We start from the raw sequence: 14,175 nt of genomic DNA, 5'->3' as shown, positions 1-14,175 counted from the left end.
CCCAGTTCTCTGTGGCCTGTCCTGCCTTTCTGGATTTTACACTTTTTTCAGATGGTCCTTTTGACTGGAGGGCAGTGAGACTTCATTGTAGTGCAGAATTCCTTTGCAATCTTGCTTGGTTGTCCAAAAGAGCGTATGCGTTTTTTCCTGAATATATTCAGGAAAAAACGCATACGCCCTTTTTGGCCAAGTGCATCATTGTGGACGTTCTGCCTCTTTTCCTATGCTTTACATGCAATTCCAGTCTACCTCCTGAAATCGGTTTCCTGCAATTCTGCCCCCGATTCAAGTCCTCTTGGCAGCCTTACTTCAATATATTTTTGGACGATAGCTGTCATTTATAACTCTGCAGTTCTGTGAATGACAGTGCCCCTGAGCTCCTTTCTTCAACTCGCTGTCTTGTGAGCTGGCCGCAACACCGCAAGATTGCTTAATGCCCTAGTGTGGTTCGGGCATGGCACGCTGAGCCTCTGGTTAATTCCTCTTCCTGGTGGGAAATGAGAGTTAATTTTGCCCGTCCAGACACCTCCAGCTAGTCTCTCATTGGTTCTCCCTATTCCTGTTCATTTTCCGCAGAAATTGCAAACTGGGCCAAACAGGAGGTTAAAGGCACTGACTCTCCAAGTGGGGAGAGTGTTAGTAAAGCGTCTGGAATGTTGCACCCGAGTACCGGGGGACGAAAACTGAGACACATTTGAACACGTTTCCCGATCACACGGTGGATCATACTCTGGGTACCACATGCATGTTTTAGCTGAAGGAAGAATCCCTTAAACCTGGAGAGTTGAGACCCATGGAATGGGTACCATGTAATATGACTTCAAAGGGTATGCATTTGCTCACCGATCCTCACCAATCCTATCACTGCTGCGTTTATGCCGCTGTACACACGCTTGATTCTCTTTCGGAGACATATAAATCCATAGGTTTTAAGATTCTTACAAGTCAGGTATATTCTTAGGCGTTTAATATGGGGTGTTGAGTCCACTTCGTTGAGCAAGGAGTAGCTCTTGTCTATTACATACTTGGCTTATGGAACGGTATCTGTGCTAATTTCAATCTCTGGTTTTATGCAGCACCCCAACTCACCTTTCCCCTTAAGCAAGCATAAGTTGGTTTTCTACATTTGAGACCCTGTTCTGTTTTGTAATTCAGTTCCTGTGTAGCCAAGTTTACATTCCGTGTAGTAGTGATATCTTATGATGTTTCTTTTTCTCTGTGACTTATTTCACTTAGAATCATTGTACCTGAATCCACTCATTATGCTTCTATGGGCCTGATGACATAGATTTCATTGCTGAGTGATATTGCATTGTACGTAAGTACCACAACTTCTTTATCCATTTTTCGCTTTCTGTGATATTGAACTTGTACCGTAAATGAGGTTCTTGTAAACAGAGCCGTCCCAAACTTTGGGGTGGCTGTGTCTTTTTGATTTTAATTTCCCTAAGCTATAGGACTATAAGTGAAGTGCCCTAGGCTCTGTTGCTTTGTTTTTTAGATGTTTCAGGAAACACCATACACTTCTCCAGAGTGGCTGTTTGCAATTTACAACCCACCCATGAGCATAACAAGGCTCCCAGTTCTCCATGGCCTGTCCTGCCTTTCTGGATTTTACACTTTTTTCAGATGGCCCTTTTGACCAGGGGGCAGTGAGACTTCATTGTAGTGCAGATTTCCTTTGCAAGCTTGCTTGCTTGGCCAAAAAGAGCGTATGCGTTTTTTCCTGAATATATTCAGGAAAAAACGCATATGCCCTTTTTGGCCAAGTGCATCATTGTGGACGTTCTGCCTCTTTTCCTATGCTTTACATGCAATTCCAGTCTACCTCCTGAAATCGGTTTCCTGCAATTCTGCCCCGCTTTCAAGTCCTCTTGGCAGCCTTACTTGAATATATTTTTGGACGATAGCTGTCATTTATAACTCTGCAGGTTTGTGAATGACAGTGCCCCTGAGCTCCTTTCTTCAACTTGCTTTCTTGTGAGCTGGCCGCAACACCGCAGGATTGCTTCAGGCCCTAGTGTGGTTCTGGCACGGCACGCTGAGCCTTTGGTTAATTCCTCTTCCTGGTGGGAAATGAGAGTTAATTTTTTCCGTCCAGACACCTCCAGCTAGTCTCTCATTGGTTCTCCCTATTCCTCTTCATTTTCCGCAGAAATTGCAAACTGGGCCAAACAGGAGGTTAAAGGCACTGACTCTCCAAGCGGGGAGAGTGTTAGTAAACCGTCTGGAATGTTGCACCCGAGTACCGGGGGACGAAAACTGAGACACATTTGAACACATTTCCCGATCACACGGTGGATCATACTCTGGGTTCCACATGCATGTTTTAGCTGAAGGAAGAATCCCTTAAACCTGGGGATTTGAGACCCATGGAAGGGTTACCATGCAACATGACTTCAAAGGGTCTGCATTTGCTCACCGATCCTCAACAATCCTATCACTGCTGCGTTTATGCCGCTGTACACACGCTTGATTCTCTTTCGGGACATAGAAATCCATAGGTTTTAAGATTCTTACTAGTCAGGTATATTCTTAGGCGTTTAATATGGGGTGTTGAGTCCACTTCGTTGAGCAAGGAGTAGCTCTTGTCTATTACATAGTTGGCTTATGGAACGGTATCTGTGCTAATTTCAATCTCTGGTTTTATGCAGCACCCCAACTCACCTTTCCCCTTAAGGAAGCATAAGTTGGTTTTCTACATTTGAGACCCTGTTCTGTTTTGTAATTCAGTTCCTGTGTAGCCAAGTTTACATTCCATGTAGTAGTGACATCTTATGATGTTTCTTTTTCTCTGTGACTTATTTCACTTAGAATCATCGTACCTGAATCCACTCATTATGCTGCTATGGGCCTGATGACATAGATTTCATTGCTGAGTGATATTACATTGTACATAAGTACCACAACTTCTTTATCCATTTTTCGCTTTCTGTGATATTGAAGTTGTACCGTAAACGAGGTTCTTGTAAACAGAGCCGTCCCAAACTTTGGGGTGGCTGTGTCTGTTTGATTTTAATTTCCCTAAGCTATAGGACCATAAGTGGAAGTGCCCTAGGCTCTGTTGCTTTGTTTTGTAGATGTTTCAGGAAACACCATACACTTCTCCAGAGTGGCTCTTGGCAATTTACATCCTGCCCATGAGCATAACAAGGCTCCCACGTCTCCATGGCCTGTCCTGCCTTTCTGGATTTTACACTTTTTTCAGATGGCCCTTTTGACCGGGGGGCAGTGAGACTTCATTGTAGTGCAGATTTCCTTTGCAAGCTTGCTTGCTTGGCCAAAAAGGGCCTACGTGTTTTTTCCTGAATATATTCAGGAAAGAACGCATACGCCCTTTTTGGCCAAGTGCATCATTTTGGACATTCTGCCTCTTTTCCTATGCTTTACATGCAATTCCAGTCTACCTCCTGAAATCGGTTTCCTGCAATTCTGCCCCGCTTTCAAGTCCTCTTGGCAGCCTTACTTTAATACATTTTTGGACGATAGCTGTCATTTATAACTCTGCAGGTTTGTGAATGACAGTGCCCCTGAGCTCCTTTCTTCAACTCGCTGTCTTGTGAGCTGGCCGCAACAGTGCAGGATTTCTTCAGGCCCTAGTGTGGTTCCGGCATGGCACACTGAGCCTTTGGTTAATTCCTCTTCCTGGTGGGAAATGAGAGTTAAATTTCCCCGTCCAGACACCTCCAGCTAGTCTCTCATTGGTTCTCCCTATTCCTGTTCATTTTCCGCAGAAATTGCAAACTGGGCCAAACAGCAGTTTAAAGGCACTGACTCTCCAAGTGGGGAGAGTGTTAGTAAAGCGTCTGGAATGTTGCACCCGAGTACCGGGGGATGAAAACTGAGTCACATTTGAATACGTTTCCCGAAAACACGGTGGATCATACTCTGGGTTCCACCTGCATGTTTTAGCTGAAGGAAGAATCCCTTAAACCTGGAGAGTTGAGACCCATGGAATGGGTAACATGCAATATGACTTCAAAGGGTCTGCATTTGCTCACCGATCCTCACCAATCCTATCACTGCTGCATTTATGCCGCTGTACACACGCTTCATTCTCTTTCGGAGACATATAAATCCATAGGTTTTAAGTTTCTTACAAGTCAGGTATATTCTTAGGCGTTTAATATGGGGTGTTGAGTCCACTTCGTTGAGCAAGGAGTAGCTCTTGTCTATTACATATTTGGCTTATGGAACGGTATCTGTGCTAATTTCAATCTCTGGTTTTATGCAGCACGCCAACTCACCTTTCCCCTTAAACAAGCATAAGTTGGTTTTCTACATTTGAGACCCTGTTCTGTTTTGTAATTCAGTTCCTGTGTAGCCAAGTTTACATTCCTTGTATTAGTGATATCTTATGATGTTTCTTTTTCTGTGTGACTTATTTCACTTAGAATCATCGTACCTGAATCCACTCATTATGCTGCTACGGACCTGATGACATAGATTTCATTGCTGAGTGATATTGCATTGTACGTAAGTACAACAACTTCTTTATCCATTTTTCACTTTCTGTGATATTGAACTTGTACCGTAAACGAGGTTCTTGTAAACAGAGCCGTCCCAAACTTTGGGGTGGCTGTGTCTTTTTGATTTTAATTTCCCTAAGCTATAGGACCATAAGAGGAAGTGCCCTAGGCTCTGTTGCTTTGTTTTTTAGATGTTTCAGGAAACACCATACACTTCTCCAGAGTGGCTGTTGGCAATTGACATCCCGCCCATCACCAAAACAAGGCTCCCAGTACTCCATGGCCTGTCCTGACTTTCTGGATTTTACACTTTTTTCAGATGGCCCTTTTGACCGGGGGGCAGTGAGACTTCATTGTAGTGCAGATTTCCTTTGCAAGCTTGCTTGGTTGGCCAAAAAGGGTGTATGCGTTTTCTCCTGAATATATTCAGGAAAAAACGCATACGCCATTTTTGGCCAAGTGCATCATTGTGGACGTTCTGCCTCTTTTCCTATGCTTTACATGCAATTCCAGTCTACCTCCTGAAATCGGTTTCCTGCAATTCTGCCCCGCTTTCAAGTCCTCTTGGCAGCCTTACTTCAATATATTTTTGGACGATAGCTGTCATTTATAACTCTGCAGGTTTGTGAATTACAGTGCCCCTGAGCTCCTTTCTTCAACTCGCTTTCTTGTGAGCTAGCCCCAACACCCCAGGATTGCTTCAGGCCCTAGTGTGGTTCCGGCATGGCACGCTGAGCATTTGGTTAATTCCTCTTCCTGGTGGGAAATGAGAGTTAAATTTGCCCGTCCAGACACCTCCAGCTAGTCTCTCATTGGTTCTCCCTATTCCTGTTCATTTTCCGCAGAAATTGCAAACTGGGCCAAACAGGAGTTTAAAGGCACTGAATCTCCAAGTGGGGAGAGTGTTAGGAAAGCGTCTGGAATGTTGCACCCGAGTACCAGGGCACGAAAACTGACACATTTGAACACGTTTCCCGATCACACGGTGGATCATACTCTGGGTTCTACATGCATGTTTTAGCTGAAGGAAGAATCCCTTAAACCTGGAGAGTTGAGACCCATGGAATGGGTACCATGCAATATGACTTCAAAGGGTCTGCATTTGTTCACCGAACCTCACCAATCCTATCACTGCTGCGTATATGCCGCTGTACACATGCTTGATTCTCTTTCGGAGACATATAAATCCATAGGTTTTAAGATTCTTACTAGTCAGGTATATTCTTAGGCGTTTAATATGGGGTGTAGAGTCCACTTCGTTGAGCAAGGAGTAGCTCTTGTCTATTACATATTTGGCTTATGAAACGGTATCTGTGCTAATTTCAATTCTGGTTTTATGGAGCACCCCAACTCACCTTTCCCCTTAAGCAAGCATAAGTTGGTTTTCTACATTTGAGACCCTGTTCTGTTTTGTAATTCAGTTCCTGTGTAGACAAGTTTACATTCCGTGTATTAGTGATATCTTATGATGTTTCTTTTTCTGTGTGACTTATCTTACTTAGAATCATCGTACCTGAATCCACTCATTATGCTGCTATGGGCCTGATGACATAGATTTCATTGCTGAGTGATATTGCATTGTACGTAAGTACCACAACTTCTTTATCCATTTTTCACTTTCTGTGATATTGAACTTGTACCGAAAATGAGGTTCTTGTAAACAGAGCCGTCCCAAATTTTTGGGTGGCTGTGTCTTTTTGATTTGAATTTCCCTAAGCTGTAGGACCATAAGTGGAGGTGCCCTAGGCTCTGTTGCTTTGTTTTTTGGATGTTTAAGAAAACACCATACACTTCTCCAGAGTGGCTGTTGGCAATTTACATCCCGCCCATCAGCATAACAAGGCTCCCAGTTCTCCATGGCCTGTCCTGCCTTTCTGGATTTTACACTTTTTTCAGATGGCCCTTTTGACCGGGGGGCAGTGAGACTTCATTGTAGTGCAGATTTCCTTTGCAAGCTTGCTTGGTTGGCCAAAAAGGGCGTATGCGTTTTTTCCTGAATATATTCAGGAAAAAACGCATACGCCCTTTTTGGCCAAGTGCATCATTGTGGACGTTCTGCCTCTTTTCCTATGCTTTACATGCAATTCCAGTCTACCTCCTGAAATCGGATTTCTGTAATTCTGCCCCGCTTTCAAGTCCTCTTGGCAGCCTTACTTCAATATAATTTTGGACAATAGCTGTCATTTATAACTCTGCATGTTTGTGAATGACAGTGCCCCTGAGCTCCTTTCTTCAACTCGCTTTCTTGTGAGCTGGCCGCAACACCGCAGCCTTGCTTCAGGCCCTAGTGTGGTTCCGGCATGGCACGCTGAGCCTTTGGTTAATTCCTCTTCCTGGTGGGAAATGAGAGTTAAATTTGCCCGTCGAGACACCTCCAGCTAGTCTCTCATTGGTTCTCCCTATTCCGGTTCATTTTCCGCAGAAATTGCAAACTGGGCCAAACAGGAGGTTAAAGGCACTGACTCTCCAAGTGGGGAGAGTGTTAGCAAAGCCTCTGGAATGTTGCACCCGAGTACCGGGGGACGAAACCTGAGACACATTTGAACACGTTCCCCGATCACACGGTGGATCATACTCTGGGTTCCACATGCATGTTTTAGCTGAAAGAAGAATCCCTTAAACCTGGAGAGTTGAGACCCATGGAATGGGTACCATGCAACATGACTTCAAAGGGTCTGCATTTGCTCCGAACCTCACCAATCCTATCACTGCTGCGTTTATGCCGCTGTACACATGCTTGATTCTCTTTCGGAGACATAGAAATCCATAGGTTTTAAGATTCTTACTAGTCAGGTATATTATTAGGCGTTTAATATGGGGTGTTGAGTCCACTTCGTTGAGCAAGAAGTAGCTCTTGTCTATTACATATTTGGCTTATGGAACGGTATCTGTGCTAATTTCAATCTCTGGTTTTATGCAGCCCCCCAACTCACCTTTCCCCTTAAGCAAGCATAAGTTGGTTTTCTACATTTGAGACCCTGTTTTGTTTTGTAATTCAGTTCCTGTGTAGCCAAGTTTACATTCCGTGTAGTAGTGATATCTTATGACGTTTCTTTTTCTGTGTGACTTATTTCACTTAGAATCATCGTACCTGAATCCACTCATTATGCTGCTACGGACCTGATGACATAGATTTCATTGCTGAGTGATATTGCATTGTACGTAAGTACCACAACTTCTTTATCCATTTTTCGCTTTCTGTGATATTGAACTTCTACCGTAAACGAGGTTCTTGTAAACAGAGCAGTCCCAAATTTTGGGGTGGCTGTGTCTTTTTGATTTTAATTTCCCTAAGCTATAGGACCATAAGAGGAAGTGCCCTAGGCTCTGTTGCTTTGTTTTTTAGATGTTTCAGGAAACACCATACACTTCTCCAGAGTGGCTGTTGGCAATTTACATCCCGCCCATCAGCATAACAAGGCTCCCAGTTCTCCATGGCCTGTCCTGCCTTTCTGGATTTTACACTTTTTTCAGATGGCCCTTTTGACCGGGGGGCAGTGAGACTTCATTGTAGTGCAGATTTCTTTGCAAGCTTGCTTGGTTGGCCAAAAAGGGCGTATGCGTTTTCTCCTGAATATATTCAGGAAAAAATGCATACGCCATTTTTGGCCAAGTGCATCATTGTGGACGTTCTGCCTCTTTTCCTATGCTTTACATGCAATTCCAGTCTACCTCCTGAAATCGGTTTTCTGCAATTCTGCCCCGCATTCAAGTCCTCTTGGCAGCCTTACTTCAATATATTTTTGGATGATAGCTGTCATTTATAACAATGCAGGTTTGTGAATGACAGTGCCCCTGAGCTCCTTTCTTCAACTCGCTTTCTTGTGAGCTGGCCGCAACACCGCAGGATTGCTTCAGGCCCTAGTGTGCTTCCGGCATGGCACGCTGAGCCTTTGGTTAATTCCTCTTCCTGTTGGGAAATGAGAGTTAAATTTGCCCGTCCAGACACCTCCAGCTAGTCTCTCATTGGTTCTCCCTATTCCTGTTCATTTTCCGCAGAAATTGCAAACTGGGCCAAACAGGAGGTTAAAGGCACTGACTCTCCAAGTGGGGAGAGTGTTAGTAAAGCGTCTGGAGTGTTGCACCCGAGTACCAGGGGACGAAACTTGAGACACATTTGAACACGTTTCCCGATCACACGGTGGATCAGACTCTGGGTTCCACATGCATGTTTTAGCTGAAGGAAGAATCCCTTAAACCTGGAGAGTTGAGACCCATGGAATGGGTACCATGCAACATGACTTCAAAGGGTCTACATTTGCTCACCGAACCTCAACAATCCTATCACTGCTGCGTTTATGCCGCTGTACACACGCTTGATTCTCTTTCGGAGACATATATATCCATAGGTTGTAAGATTCTTACTAGTCAGGTATATTCTTAGGCGTTCAATATGGGGTGTTGAGTCCACTTCGTTGAGCAAGGAGTAGCTCTTGTCTATTACATATTTGGCTTATGGAACGGTATCTGTGCTAATTTCAATCTCTGGTTTTATACAGCACCCCAACTCACCTTTCCCCTTAAGCAAGCATAAGTTGGTTTTCTACATTTGAGACCCTGTTCTGTTTTGTAATTCAGTTCCTGTGTAGCCAAGTTTACATTCCTTGTATTAGTGATATCTTATGATGTTTCTTTTTCTGTGTGACTTATTTCACTTAGAATCATCGTACCTGAATCCACTCATTATGCTGCTACGGGCCTGATGACATAGATTTCATTGCTGAGTGATATTGCGTTGTACGTAAGTACCACAACTTCTTTATCCATTTTGCGCTTTCTGTGATATTGAACTTGTACCGTAAACGAGGTTCTTGTAAACAGAGCAGTCCCAAACTTTGGGGTGGCTGTGTCTTTTTGATTTTAATTTCCCTAAGCTATAGGACCATAAGAGGAAGTGCCCTAGGCTCTGTTGCTTTGTTTTTTAGATGTTTCAGGAAACACCATACACTTCTCCAGAGTGGCTGTTGGCAATTTACATCCCGCCCAACAGCATAAAAAGGCTCCCAGTTCTCCATGGCCTGTCCTGCCTTTCTGGATTTTACACTTTTTTCAGATGGCCCTTTTGACCGGGGGGCAGTGAGACTTCATTGTAGTGCAGATTTCCTTTGCAAGCTTGCTTGGTTGGCCAAAAAGGGCGTATGCGTTTTTTCCTGAATATATTCAGGAAAAAACGCATATGCCCTTTTTGGCCAAGTGCATCATTGTGGACGTTCTGCCTCTTTTCCTATGCTTTACATGCACTTTGCGTCTACCTCCTGAAATCGGATTTCTGCAATTCTGCCCGCTTTCAAGTCCTCTTGGCAGCCTTACTTCAATATATTTTTGGACAATAGCTGTCATTTATAACTCTGCATGTTTGTGAATGACAGTGCCCCTGAGCTCCTTTCTTCAACTCGCTTTCTTGTGAGCTGGCCGCAACACCGCAGGATTTCTTCAAGCCCTAATGTGAGTCCAGCACGGCACGCTGAACATTTCGTTAATTCCTCTTCCTTGTGGGAAATGAGAGTTAAATTTGCCCGTCCAGACACCTCCAGCTAGTCTCTCATTGGTTCTCCCTATTCCTGTTCATCTTCCGCAGAAATTGTAAACCTGGCCAAACAAGAGGTTAAAGGCACTGACTCTCCAAGTGGGGAGAGTGTTAGTAAAGCGTCTGGAATGTTGCACAGTGTACCAGGGGACGAAAACTGAGACACATTTGAACACATTTCCCGATCACACGGTGGATCATACTCTGGGTTCCACATGCATGTTTTAGCTGAAGGAAGAATCCCTTACACCTGGAGAGTTGAGACACATGGAATGGGTACCATGCAATATGAATTTAAAGGGTCTGCATTTGCTCACCGAACCTCACCAATCCTATCACTGCTGCGCTTATGCCGCTGTACACACGCTTGATTCTCTTCAGAGACATATAAATCCATAGGTTTTAAGATTCTTACTAGTCAGGTATATTCTTAGGCGTTTAATATGGGGTGTTGAGTCCACTTCGTTGAGCAAGGATTAGCTCTTGTCTATTACATATTTGGCTTATGGAACGGTATCTGTGCTAATTTCAATCTCTGGTTTTATACAACACCCCAACTCACCTTTCCCCTTAAGCAAGCATAAGTTGGTTTTCTACATTTGAGACCCTGTTCTGTTTTGTAATTCAGTTCCTGTGTAGCCAAGTTTACATTCCTTGTATTAGTGATACCTTATGATATTTCTTTTTCTGTGTGACTTATTTCACTTAGAATCATCGTACCTGAATCCACTCATTATGTTGCTACGGGCCTGATGACATAGATTTCATTGCTGAGTGATATTGCATTGTACGTAAGTACCACAACTTCTTTATCCATTTTTCGATTTCTGTGATATTGAACTTCTACCGTAAACGAGGTTCTTGTAAACAGAGCAGTCCCAAACTTTGGGGTGGCTGTGTCTTTTTGATTTTAATTTCCCTAAGCTATAGGACCATAAGTGGAAGTGCCCTAGGCTCTGTTGCTTTGTTTTTTAGATGTTTCAGGAAACACCATACACTTCACCAGAGTGGCTCTTGGCAATTTACATCCCGCCCATCAGCATAACAAGGCTCCCAGTTCTCCATGGCCTGTCCTGCCTTTCTGGATTTTACACTTTTTTCAGATGGCCCTTTTGATTGGGGAGGAGTGAGACTTCATTGTAGTGCAGAATTCCTTTGCAAGCTTGCTTGGTTGGCCAAAAAGGGCGTATGCGTTTTTTCCTGAAGGAAAAAACGCATACGCACTTTTTGGCCAAGTGCATCATTGTGGACGTTCTGCCACTTTTCCTATGCTTTACATGCAATTCCAGTCTACCTCCTGAAATCGGTTTCCTGCAATTCTGCCCCGCTTTCAAGTCCTCTTGGCAGCCTTACTTCAATATATTTTTGGACGATGCCTGTCATTTATAACTCTGCAGGTTTGTGAATTACAGTGCCCCTGAGCTCCTTTCTTCAATTCGCTTTCTTGTGAGCTGGCCGCAACACCGCAGCATTGCTTTAGGCCCTAGTGTGGTTCCGGCATGGCATGCTGAGCCTTTGGTTAATTCCTCTTCCTGGTGGGAAAACAGAGTTAAATTTGCCCGTCCAGACACCTCCAGCTAGTCTCTCATTGGTTCTCCCTATTCCTGTTCATCTTACGCAGAAATTGCAAACTGGGCCAAACAGGAGGTTAGAGGCACTGACTCTCCAAGTGGGGAGAGTGTTAGGAAAGCGTCTGGAATGTTGCACCCGAGTACCAGGGGACGAAAACTGAGACACATTTGAACACATTTCCCGATCACACGGTGGATCATACTCTGGGTTCCACATGCATGTTTTAGCTGATGGAAGAATCCCTTACACCTGGAGAGTTGAGACACATGGAAAGGGTACCATGCAATATGAATTTAAAGGGTCTGCATTTGCTCACCGATCCTCACCAATCCTGTCACTGCTGCGTTTATGCCGCTGTACACACGCTTGATTCTCTTTCGGAGACATACAAATCCATAGGTTTTAAGATTCTTCCTAGTCAGGTATATTCTTAGGCGTTTAATATGTGGTGTTGAGTCCACTTCGTTGAGCAAGGAGTAGCTCTTGTCTATTACATAGTTGGCTTATGGAATGGTATCTGTGCTAATTTCAATCTCTGGTTTTGTGCAGCACCCCAACTCACCTTTCCCTTTAAGCAATCATAAGTTGGTTTTCTACATTTGAGACCCTGTTCTGTTTTGTAATTCAGTTCCTGTGTAGCCAAGTTTACATTCCGTGTAGTAGTGATAACTTATGATGTTTCTTTTTCTGTGTGACTTATTTCACTTAGAATCATCGTACCTGAAACCACTCATTATGTTGCTACGGGCCTGATGACATAGATTTCATTGCTGAGTGATATTGCATTGTACGTAAGTACCACAACTTCTTTATCCATTTTTCGATTTCTGTGATATTGAACTTGTACCGTAAACGAGGTTCTTGTAAACAGAGCAGTCCCAAACTTTGGGGTGGCTGTGTCTTTTTGATTTTAATTTCCCTAAGCTATAGGACCATAAGAGGAAGTGCCCTAGGCTCTGTTGCTTTGTTTTTTAGATGTTTCAGGAAACACCATACACTTCTCCAGAGTGGCTGCTGGCAATTAACATCCTGCCCATCAGCATAACAAGGCTCCCAGTTCTCCATGGCCTGTCCTGCCTTTCTGGATATTGCACTTTTTTCAGATGGCCCTTTTGACCGGGGGGCAGTGAGACTTCATTGTAGTGCAGATTTCCTTTGCAAGCTTGCTTGGTTGGCCAAAAAGGGCGTATGCGTTTTTTCCTGAATATATTCAGGAAAAAACGCATACGCCCTTTTTGGCCAAGTGCATCATTGTGGACGTTCTGCCTCTTTTCCTATGCTTTACATGCAATTCCAGTCTACCTCCTGAAATCGGTTTCCTGCAATTCTGCCCCGCTTTCAAGTCCTCTTGGCAGCCTTACTTCAATATATTTTGGGACGATAGCTGTCATTTTTAACTCTGCAGGTTTGTGAATGACAGTGCCCCTGAGCTCCTTTCTTCAACTCGCTTTCTTGTGAGCTGGCCGCAACACCGCAGGATTGCTTCAGGCCCTAGTGTGGTTCCGGCATGGCACGCTGAGCCTTTGGTTAATTCCTCTTCCTGGTGGGAAATGAGAGTTAAATTTGCCCATCCAGACACCTCCAGCTAGTCTCTCATTGGTTCTCCCTATTCCTGTTCAACTTCCGCAGAAATTGCAAACTGGGCCAAACAGGAGGTTAAAGGCACTGACTCTCCAAGTGGAGAGAGTGTTAGTAAAGCGTCTGGAATGTTGCACCCGAGTACCAGGGGACGAAAACTGACACATTTGAACAAGTTTCCCGATCACACGGTGGATCATACTCTGGGTTCCACATGCATGTTTTAGCTGAAGGAAGAATCCCTTAAACCTGGAGAGTTGAGACCCATGGAATGGGTACCATGCAATATGACTTCAAAGGGTCTGCATTTGCTCACCGATCCTCACCAATCCTATCACTGCTGGTTTATGCCTCTGTACACACGCTTGATTCTCTTTCGGAGACTTATAAATCCATAGGTTTTAAGATTCTTCCTAGTCAGGTATATTCTTAGGCGTTTAATATGGGGTGTTGAGTCCACTTCGTTGAGCAAGGAGTAGCTCTTGTCTATTACATAGTTGGCTTATGGAACGGTATCTGTGCTAATTTCAATCTCTGGTTTTGTGCAGCACCCCAACTCACCTTTCCCTTTAAGCAATCATAAGTTGGTTTTCTACATTTGAGACCCTGTTCTGTTTTGTAATTCAGTTCCTGTGTAGCCAAGTTTACATTCCGTGTAGTAGTGATAACTTATGATGTTTCTTTTTCTGTGTGACTTATTTCACTTAGAATCATCGTACCTGAATCCACTCATTATGTTGCTACGGGCCTGATGACATAGATTTCATTGCTGAGTGATATTGCATTGTACGTAAGTACCACAACTTCTTTATCCATTTTTCGATTTCTGTGATATTGAACTTCTACCGTAAACGAGGTTCTTGTAAACAGAGCAGTCCCAAACTTTGGGGTGGCTGTGTCTTTTTGATTTTAATTTCCCTAAGCTATAGGACCATAAGTGGAAGTGCCCTAGGCTCTGTTGCTTTGTTTTTTAGATGTTTCAGGAAACACCATACACTTCACCAGAGTGGCTCTTGGCAATTTACATCC

This window comes from Pseudorca crassidens, chromosome 4 (assembly GCF_039906515.1).
Source record: "Pseudorca crassidens isolate mPseCra1 chromosome 4, mPseCra1.hap1, whole genome shotgun sequence".
Taxonomy (NCBI): Eukaryota; Metazoa; Chordata; class Mammalia; order Artiodactyla; family Delphinidae; genus Pseudorca; species Pseudorca crassidens.
Note: the sequence above shows the minus strand (reverse complement) of the source record.